The following is a 10723-nucleotide window of genomic DNA, read 5'->3' on the forward strand; positions in this document are numbered from 1 at the left end:
TCCTGTAATGCAGGTAAAGTTCAACTTCTAGTGTATTTGAGGCTTAAAACGTTTGTAATTTGCACTTAAAAATCTCTGACTTGATTCTCACTTGTGAATCAAGTGAGAATATAAAATGTTTAAAAAATATATAAAAATGTCCATTAATTACAATCCACATAATAATTCACATTTCCTTTTGCTGCAGGATTATTTTCAAATTCAAATTAAGATCCCACATCTGTATGATGCTGAACACTCTTGAACAACTGCGTGAGTGTTGCTCACATCTCAAGTCATGAACTACCACGAGGACACGTTTCCTTTGGAAATCTTTTATCCCCTCATTGGACGACCCAAAGATCGATATCAGTGAGACTTCTTTTCGTGATGTGTGTTCCAATCCAATATGGCTAATGTAGATAGCAAATGGAAAGAGGCCTGTAAAATGTGATACATTGGATGTTGGTGACAGAGAAGAGCTGACACCTGATATAATTTGGGGTGCCTTTTAAGGCGTACATTAGGGGAATGATAATCTCATACTCTGCACTATTTTAGGAAAAAAACATTAATAAATCTTTACAAGGTAAAGAAGATAATACAATTTCAAAACTTAAGCACAAATACAACCTTTTACTTTTGAAAAGAGCCCAAAACTACAGGTACAATTTAAATCAAGTAAACTATTAAATGGCAAATAAATCTGGTAAACATCTCACAGCTCTCACAAAACAAATACATGCTAAATCAGTTCATCTTTTAAAAGATACAGATCCAAAAGTGGTAATTAGAAATAAACAATGCGATTAATGGCAATTTTAAAAGCTTCTATGAACATTTTTCAGAATCAGAATCAAACAACAATTGGACGGATCGCATATCCTTCTTAGACTCATCAAGTCTGAAGCAATTACCAAAACACAAACACATGATCACTAAAAACAGAGATCACCCAATAATAAATATTAGATACTGTTAAAACATTCAAAAGGAGAAAGGCACCAGGAATGGATGGCTTTCCAATAATAAATAATAAATATTACTGATTAGATACTGTTAAAACATTCAAAAGGAGAAAGGCACCAGGAATGGATGGATACTGTTAAAACATTCAAAAGGAGAAAGGCACCAGGAATGGATGGCTTTCCAATGGAATTCTATTCTACATTTTGGGACAAAGTAGCCCCACTATTTACACAAATGACAACACACATGTCACTCAATTCAGAACTTCCTAGTTCCATGTATCAAACAGTTATTTCAGTTATATTAAAACCAGGAAAATCTGGAGAGTCCCCTGCTGATTACAGACCCATACATGTAATAAATTGTGACAATAAAACGACAACAAAACTTATAAGCAATAGAATGGCAAAAGTTTATACATGTCCATCAAACAGGGCTTATTAAAAATAGATACTTAGATTCATCAATAATGGCTGTTGATGCCGAATCGCTTTCAATTGAAAACTTTGGAAGCCCTCAACTTTTGAGCTGAAATAATACATTGAATAAAACCATTGTATAAATGTCCTAAAGCATAAGTCTACACAAATAATACATTATCTGATTGTTTTAGAAAGGGGCACAATACAGGGATGTCCCATCTCACCCTCCTGTTAGCACTGGCAATTGAACCACTTGTAGAAAGAATTAGACAGGACCCAAATGTAACAGGTATCAATCAGTATTGGTAAACATGAATATAAACTACATTTATTTGTAGATTATCTACTTATATACCTGACCAATATTGAACAGTCAATGCCCCCTTAGCTAAAAAATATTTTCAGAATACTCTAAAATCTCAGGATATCAAATTAAAGTGGGGAAAAACCAAATAATAGGAAAAAGAATAGCTCACAATCTACAGCAATCATTTTAAGTGGACTACCAAAAATATTACATATTAGGATGCTTAACGCATAAGAGTCTAAGCCCTGTCTAAGCGGGGGAGGGGGGGTTCTTCTAATCTACATTACATTTTTTAAGGAGGTCATACCAAGGATCATTTTGCTATTTGATTTTGAATTTTAAGACGCTTTGAAGCATAAAAAAAACAAAAAACAATTAGCCCATACAAACACATTGAATAACAGATTCACTACACGGAAAAACAGATAGTCCCAAAAAATCTAAAGGAAGTTTGTTCTAAAGTGTCTGTCCTATATCTGAGAGATATAAGAAAGATCAGGAAACATATGCATATTTTTTTATGGGTACTTAACGCATTCTTTTTGGCACTAAACACTCTCCGTATGTATATACCACCATTCATTTTTCAACTGGTACGGGGGGACCTTCAGACAAGTCTTGTGAGGCCTGTGGGGGTCCTAGAGCAAGATAACCGATGTTTTCCTACCTGTTGTTACGTCACAGCCTTATTCTAAAATGCATTCCATTTTTTTTAAATCTACACACAATACCTCATAATGACAAAGCAAAAAGTTTTTAGAAAATGTTGCAAATGTAATAAAAATAAAAAACAGAAATACCTTATTTACATGAGTATTTAGACCCTTTGCTATAAGACTCGAAATTGAGTTCAGGTGCATCCTGTTTCCATTCATCATCCTTGAGATGTTTCTGCAACTTGATTGGAGTCCACCTTGGGTAAATTAAATTGATTGGACATGATTTGGAAAGGCACACACCTGTCTATATAAGATTCTACAGTTGACAGTGCATGTCAGAGCAAAAAACAAGCCATGAGGTTGAAGGAATTATCCGTAGAGCTCAGAGACAGGATTGTGTCGAAGCACAGACCTGGGGAAGGGTACCAAAACATTTCTGCAGCATTGAAGGTTCCCAAGAACACAGTAGCCTCCATCATTCTTAAAAGGAAGAAGTTTGGAACCACCAAGACTCTTCCTAGAGCTGGACGCCCAGCCAAGCTGAGCAATCGGAGGAGGAGGGCTTTGGTCAGGGAGGTGACCAAGAACCCGATGGGATAACCGTCTCTGCTGCACTCTACCAATAAGGCCTTTATGGTAGAGTGGCCAGACGGAAGCTTTTCCTCTGTAAAAGGCACATGACAGCCCGCTTGGAGTTTGCCAAAAGGCACCAAAAGGCACCTAAAGGACTCTCATACCAAGATTTTCTGGTCTGATGAAACCAGAATTCAACACTTTGGCCAGATTGCCAAGCTTCATGTCTGGAGGAAACCTGGCACCATCCCTATGGTGAACCATAATGGTGGCAGGATGCTGTGGGGATGTTTTTCAGCAGCAGGGACCGGGAGACTAGTCAGGATCAAATGAAAAATTAACGGAGAAAAGTACAGAGAGATCCTTGATAAAAACCTGCTCAGGACCTCAGACTAGGGCAAAGGTTCATCTTCCAATAGGACAACAACCCTAAGCACACAGCCAAGACAACCCAGGAGTGGCTTTGGGACAAAATAAATTCTAGTAACCTGTTTTTGCTTTGTCATTATGGGGTATTGTGTGTAGATTATTCAATCCATTTGAGAATAAGGATGTAATGTTACAAAATGTGGAAAACGTGAAGGGGTCTGAATACTTTTCTGAATGCACTGTACATGTTTGTGAGTGTCTTACCTCATATTATTGTGTAGCCTAAACTGTTTGGACGCTACAGCCAATTTTGTGAGAAGACCAATTTTCAGGATGTCTCATGGTCTGACAAACATTGATCTAGCTCTGTCACCTTTCACCGGGGGTGAGGACATTGGCCTTGGTTTAACAAGGACAAGGATTCTATTTGGATCATCCTTCTTTAAGAAAAGGTTCTAAAAGGCTTCTTTTTATGGAGAAAATGTTCTACCTGGAATGAGGGTTCTTCTAAACTGCAAGGACAAGCTGAGGAACCCTTTATTGTTCTAGATCCTTTTTTCTAAAAGTGCCCATCTTGTCTGATTCATTACTACTCCAACTTCCCTCTCCTCTTTGTTTACATCTGGGTTGGCTATACAACGCACATGTCTCTTCAATGCAACGGCCAAATGTTCCTTTTCTTGAGCACTTGGCTTGCAGGCCTGCTTTGATTGTTTGAGAATCTCGTGCGTCTTTATCCCGCCTCACATCCGAGGGAAAAGCATTACAGCGCATGCTTTAAGGACGGATTAGACAGGTAGAGAAGGAGAAAGAGGAGGGCAGCAAGGATTTCACTCACTGCTTACAATTAAGCTGAACGTGGAGCCCACAGTCCAGCCTGCAGGTTGGTCACTTCAGGTCTACACACATGCTTGGATGAGTCGACTTCAGTGACTGCGGATACCATTCTTAGTCTTCCATGGGCATTGCTGATTAATTCATTGTATTTCGATTGGATGCTGAGAAGGTGCTGCTGGCTTTCTTCTTGAGATCTACTCCCGCAGAGCCTCCAGATTTCTACATTCCCTTATTGAAGGGGCAAAGGGGGGACCTTCATACGTTTGTGGATCTTCACTGAATCTCCAAGATGGATAGACCGTGAATTTCCCTTCCTTTCTTTGACTCTATCCTTGCAGCCCATGGCTGACTGAGTAGTGACTCTTTAGTACGTCACCTTCCATTCCACATTCCAGACAACAACTACAGGTAAGTTAAATGTGAAGGTTTTCATTGAATATGAAAGGTTTGAAACATTTTCTTGAAGCGCTCCAGAATGTTTCTCTTTAAACCTTCTACATTCTACTGTTTCCGTGCTGTATTTATTTTAGAGGCAGTTGCTGTCATGGATTTTTGAAGGTATGATTGAAAGTTTGCATCTCACAGTATTATGCAACAGTATTGTTGAGTAGAATTTCCTCATCACAGTACTATGCAACAGTATTGTTGAGTAGAATTTCCTCATCACAGTACTATGCAACAGTATTGTTGAGTAGAATTTCCTCATCACAGTACTATGCAACAGTATTGTTGAGTAGAATTTCCTCATCACAGTACTATGCAACAGTATTGTTGAGTAGAATTTCCTCATCACAGTACTATGCAACAGTATTGTTGAGTAGAATTTCCTCATCACAGTACTATGCAACAGTATTGTTGAGTAGAATTTCCTCATCACAGTACTATGCTACAGTATTGTTGAGTAGAATTTCCTCATCACAGTACTATGCAACAGTATTGTTGAGTAGAATTTCCTCATCACAGTACTATGCAACAGTATTGTTGAGTAGAATTTCCTCATCACAGTACTATGCAACAGTATTGTTGAGTAGAATTTCCTCATCACTGTATTATGCAACAGTATTGTTGAGTAGAATTTCCTCATCACTGTATTATGCTACAGTATTGTTGAGTAGAATTTCCTCATCACAGTACTATGCAACAGTATTGTTGAGTAGAATTTCCTCATCACAGTACTATGCAACAGTATTGTTGAGAATTTCCTCATCACAGTATTATGCAACAGTATTGTTGAGAATTTCCTCATCACAGTATTATGCAACAGTATTGTTGAGTAGAATTTCCTCATCACAGTACTATGCAACAGTATTGTTGAGTAGAATTTCCTCATCACAGTATTATGCAACAGTATTGTTGAGTAGAATTTCCTCATCACAGTATTATGCAACAGTATTGTTGAGTAGAATTTCCTCATCACAGTATTATGCAACAGTATTGTTGAGTAGAATTTCCTCATCACAGTATTATGCAACAGTATTGTTGAGTAGAATTTCCTCATCACAGTATTATGCAACAGTATTGTTGAGTAGAATTTCCTCATCACAGTACTATGCAACAGTATTGTTGAGTAGAATTTCCTCATCACAGTATTATGCAACAGTATTGTTGAGTAGAATTTCCTCATCACTGTATTATGCTACAGTATTGTTGAGTAGAATTTCCTCATCACAGTATTATGCAACAGTATTGTTGAGTAGAATTTCCTCATCACAGTACTATGCAACAGTATTGTTGAGTAGAATTTCCTCATCACAGTACTATGCTACAGTATTGTTGAGTAGAATTTCCTCATCACAGTACTATGCAACAGTATTGTTGAGTAGAATTTCCTCATCACAGTACTATGCAACAGTATTGTTGAGTAGAATTTCCTCATCACAGTACTATGCAACAGTATTGTTGAGTAGAATTTCCTCATCACAGTACTATGCAACAGTATTGTTGAGTAGAATTTCCTCATCACAGTACTATGCAACAGTATTGTTGTTGTCCCCTGACGCAAAAAGGGAAAATGCTCCGGCGTCTGTGACGTGTCTGATCATTCTTCATGTATTGTCATTTGACCTTTGGTAATCAGAGGTCATCCCTTTCTGGTGAGAGAGCTGAGACACTCTCCCCTTTGACCTCATCTGCACCAACCCAGCCAGGTGGCCTTGAGAACCATCCAGCTCAATGAGATGTACCCTATCTAATGAGACACATAATGACATTAGCAAATCGTATGTGCCCTGGATCCTGATTCAAGTGCTTCACAATTGCTACAGTCAGGCTTCAGTTGACTGTAGCGATATATTGTTTAGGCTTTGAAAAGCTTTTGGTACTGATGCACCATAGAGCAGATAGGCAGTATGGATGACTCTTGGTGAGGGGACCATTTCTTGCCAAAGAGCTGTGTGAATAATTGTGTTTTTTAAATATGTGATTTCATTTGTATGTATTGTGAATCTGTATTTCTGAATCTGTGAATCAAACAGTAATCCCTTGCTCAAGACGGTCTAATCGCAGCTTGGCACACCTTGACAGTTCCTGGGTCACCCCTGAGAGGTTATGTAACTAAACCACTGGTGTGCTTGACAGGCTAATTTTGTCGGCCTTAACAGGCTTATGTCCGGGCACTGTGTGTCAGACAGCCTCTGATTGATTTGCCAGTCACAACCTATTAACTGCCTCGCCGTCACGTCTTTGGTTCTGTGGATGTAAACAGTATGCAATACAAGCAGTTACTCCAGTTACAAATTCACTCAATATGGTTTTAGAAACAGGGAATTTCGCCAAACCTCCATTTTCCTCTCAATCCGAGAGATATTTTGCCAGTGAGTACAGAGCTGTTCATTTTTAGGACAGTGTAACAGTGTAGCAGGGGGACCCAGCAGAAAGCTCCATCTCAGGAAATGGACGGTATTGACAGTGAGTGTTAGTGTAAATATGAAACAATACGGGACACGGTGACAACACACGGATGTACCAGAATGGCGGGGGGGACAAAGTTACGCAACAGCACACAAGGTTATACACCCCAAAAGATGTGATTTAAATGATGCTAGGAGTAGGGACAGTCGGGGACTTTTAAGTTGAAGAGCTTTTAATAAGCCAGACCACAACAAAGCTGGGAGACTTGTTGCTGTGGTGACGTGATGAGGCGATTAGGTAGAGAGATGGAGGGAGGAGTGTGAGGAGTGTGAGATGGGGGCATGACCTGAAAATGAAGACTTCCATCTCAGAGGAATAAGATTACAAAGAAGCTCCATTCACTGGAAAATCACTGCATCCTCAGACTGACCCAGATCAGAGGGCAGAGATAACAGAGGTTAAGTTTAAGTCAGTTGCTGTCGACAGACACTGGACACACACACATACTGTACTAACACACAAGTCATGGTGGGCTCCTGAGTGGCGCAACAGTCTAAGGCACTGCGTCTCAGTGCAAGAGGCGTCACTACAGTCCCTGGTTTGAATCCAGGCTGCATCATATCCGGCCGTGAACCCTTTCACTAATAAGAGGTGGAGTCCCATAGGGCGGTGCCCAATTGGCCCTGCATCGTCCGAGTTTGGCCGGGGTAGGCCGTCATTGTAAATAAGAAATTATTCTTAACTGACTTGCCTAGTTAAGTAAAAAAATAAATAATAATAACTGGTGTACTTTGAAGCCTAAATATCAGGTATCAAGCCCCAAGGTACACTCTTAGAAAAGAAGGTGTCACACCTTGAATTGTCCCAATAGGTGAATCCTCTAAAAATAACTCTTTGTTTCAAGTGGAGCCTTTTCACTAATACGAGGGGCTACGTCAGTAGTATTCAAAGTCGGGGAAATGGGGTCACCTTCACAAATTAATACAACAAATAAGAGTACAGATAATTGTTTTTGACAATATACAAATTATTTGGAAAAATATAATTAGAATGATTTACATACTCACATCTCCCATGTCTCTCTCTCTACCCACTCGTTCAGTCTCCTCTCCCTCATACATCTTTGTGATAGTATGAATACATTATCATTCTGTTTGCCATCAGTTCCCGAGCCATTATTACAGATGGACAAGAAGCCACATCAAACTCTTATGTTCCTGTAGGTTCATGCTCTACAACATCCGCAGAGTACGACCCTGCCTCACACAGGAAGCGGCGCAGGTCCTAATCCAGGCACTTGTCATCTCCCGTCTGGATTACTGCAACTCGCTGTTGGCTGGGCTCCCTGCCTGTGCCATTAAACCCCTACAACTCATCCAGAACGCCGCAGCCCGTCTGGTGTTCAACCTTCCCAAGTTCTCTCACGTCACCCCGCTCCTCCGCTCTCTCCACTGGCTTCCAGTTGAAGCTCGCATCCGCTACAAGACCATGGTGCTTGCCTACGGAGCTGTGAGGGGAACGGCACCTCAGTACCTCCAGGCTCTGATCAGGCCCTACACCCAAACAAGGGCACTGCGTTCATCCACCTCTGGCCTGCTCGCCTCCCTACCACTGAGGAAGTACAGTTCCCGCTCAGCCCAGTCAAAACTGTTCGCTGCTCTGGCCCCCCAATGGTGGAACAAACTCCCTCACGACGCCAGGACAGCGGAGTCAATCACCACCTTCCGGAGACACCTGAAACCCCACCTCTTTAAGGAATACCTAGGATAGGATAAAGTAATCCTTCTCACCCCCCTTAAAAGACTTAGATGCACTATTGTAAAGTGGCTGTTCCACTGGATGTCATAAGGTGAAAGCACCAATTTGTAAGTCGCTCTGGATAAGAGCGTCTGCTAAATGACTTAAATGTAATGTAAATGTAATGGTGTGCTGCATCAGTGACCTTTACACTGGAGCAAATATGGTAATACCTGTCGACACAGCTAGGCATTATGGGTCAAGGAGGAGTAAATGAATAAACCTCCTATCTATCTCTCTCTCTCTCTAGTGCCAACACAATGCAGAGGCAAGTGGAGGTCAGAATGCATGAAAGCCATTTGGAGCCCATCGTGGAGCCTCCTCAGCCTATGTGTTGGGGAATATGCAGCAAAATCATGAATAACTTGGTCCTTTTCCTCACCATCCTTGGTAAGTTAGTCTGTCGTATAGATGTAACTGTCTTGGTAAGTTAGCCTGTTGTTTAAATGTGTCTGGTTGTTACAGTCTTGGTAAGTTTGCTTGTTGTTTAAATGTGTCTGGTTGTTACAGTCTTGGTAAGTTAGCCTGTTGTTTAGAGGTGACTGGTTGTTACTGTCTTGGTAAATTAGCCTGTCATATAGATGTTAGTGTCTTGGTAAGTTAGCCTGTTGTATAGATGTTACTGTTTTGGTAAGTTAGCCTGTTGTATAGATGTTACTGTCTTGGTAAGTTAGCCTGTTGTATAGATGTTACTGTCTTGGTAAGTTAGCCTGTTGTTTAGAGGTGACTGGTTGTTACTGTCTTGGTAAATTAGCCTGTCATATAGATGTTAGTGTCTTGGTAAGTTAGCCTGTTGTATAGATGTTACTGTCTTGGTAAGTTAGCCTGTTGTATAGATGTTACTGTCTTGGTAAGTTAGCCTGTTGTATAGATGTTACTGTCTTGGTAAGTTAGCCTGTTGTATAGATGTTACTGTCTTGGTAAGTTAGCCTGTTGTATAGATGTTACTGTCTTGGTAAGTTAGCCTGTTGTATAGATGTTACTGTCTTGGTAAGTTAGCTTGTTGTATAGATGTTACTGTCTTGGTAAGTTAGCCTGTTGTTTAGATGTGTCTGGTTGTTACTGTCTTGGTAAGTTAGCCTGTTGTTTAGATGTGTCTGGTTGTTACTGTCTTGGTAAGTTAGCCTGTTGTTTAGATGTGTCTGGTTGTTACTGTCTTGGTAAGTTAGCCTGTTGTTTAGATGTGTCTGGTTGTTACTGTCTTGGTAAGTTAGCCTGTTGTTTAGAGGTGACTGGTTGTTACTGTCTTGGTAAGTTAGCCTGTTGTTTAGATGTGTATACTTTCAGTCAGTAGTTTTGAAACTAATGCTAATTAGCCAAAATGGGTTCCTGAAAATTGTGCGCAATTGTGTTCTATGTCATCTATTTTGTATGTTAATTCACAAAAAGCAAGTTTTATTTGTATTTTTGTTTTTTGCAACTCATATTTTATGTTACAAATTAAAATTCGTACAATATGTTACAAATTAGTAAGTTCTTAAGATCCCGGATTGCATCTTTAACAATGAAAAGTGTGGGATTTGATATAATTTAGTTTTTCTGCACTTAGTCACCTCCCATCCCTCACAGTGCATAAGGTTGCCCAAAACTTGTGGGTGAAAGTGTAGCGAGAGCCGAGGTAGAGCTTGTTGTGTTCAGGGTATAAACACTAGCTGATGTGTATGAATACAAATAGCCCGGTGTGTGTGGTTCTAAATCATGCAACAGAAAACCAATGAGAGATCCAGTTGATATGACTGTGGGTTCTCTCTCTGTGTTCTAGGTGTGATCACAGGCTCTGTTTCTGGAATACTACTGCGTCCCATGTCGCCGCTCCCCCCTGATGTGGTCATGGTCATCTCGTTCCCAGGAGACATCCTGATGAGGATGCTGAAGATGCTCATCCTGCCCCTGATCATCTCCAGTCTCATCACAGGTGGGAGACCAGAACCCTGCCATAATATGTATTTATTAAGGACCCC

The 10723-nt window shown here is 40.3% G+C and overlaps 1 long non-coding RNA gene across 1 annotated transcript; it reads left to right on the plus strand.

Annotated features, from left to right (window-relative positions):
* The first annotated feature begins 4102 nt into the window (after positions 1 to 4102).
* On the plus strand, positions 4103 to 10672 carry LOC115116241 (uncharacterized). The gene is made up of 3 exons (XR_010461398.1): positions 4103 to 4523; positions 9013 to 9152; positions 10525 to 10672. It is a non-coding gene; the product is annotated as an uncharacterized LOC115116241 (long non-coding RNA).
* The last annotated feature ends 51 nt before the right edge of the window (positions 10673 to 10723 follow it).

Source organism: Oncorhynchus nerka, linkage group LG27 (assembly GCF_034236695.1).
Source record: "Oncorhynchus nerka isolate Pitt River linkage group LG27, Oner_Uvic_2.0, whole genome shotgun sequence".
NCBI lineage: Eukaryota > Metazoa > Chordata > Actinopteri > Salmoniformes > Salmonidae > Oncorhynchus > Oncorhynchus nerka.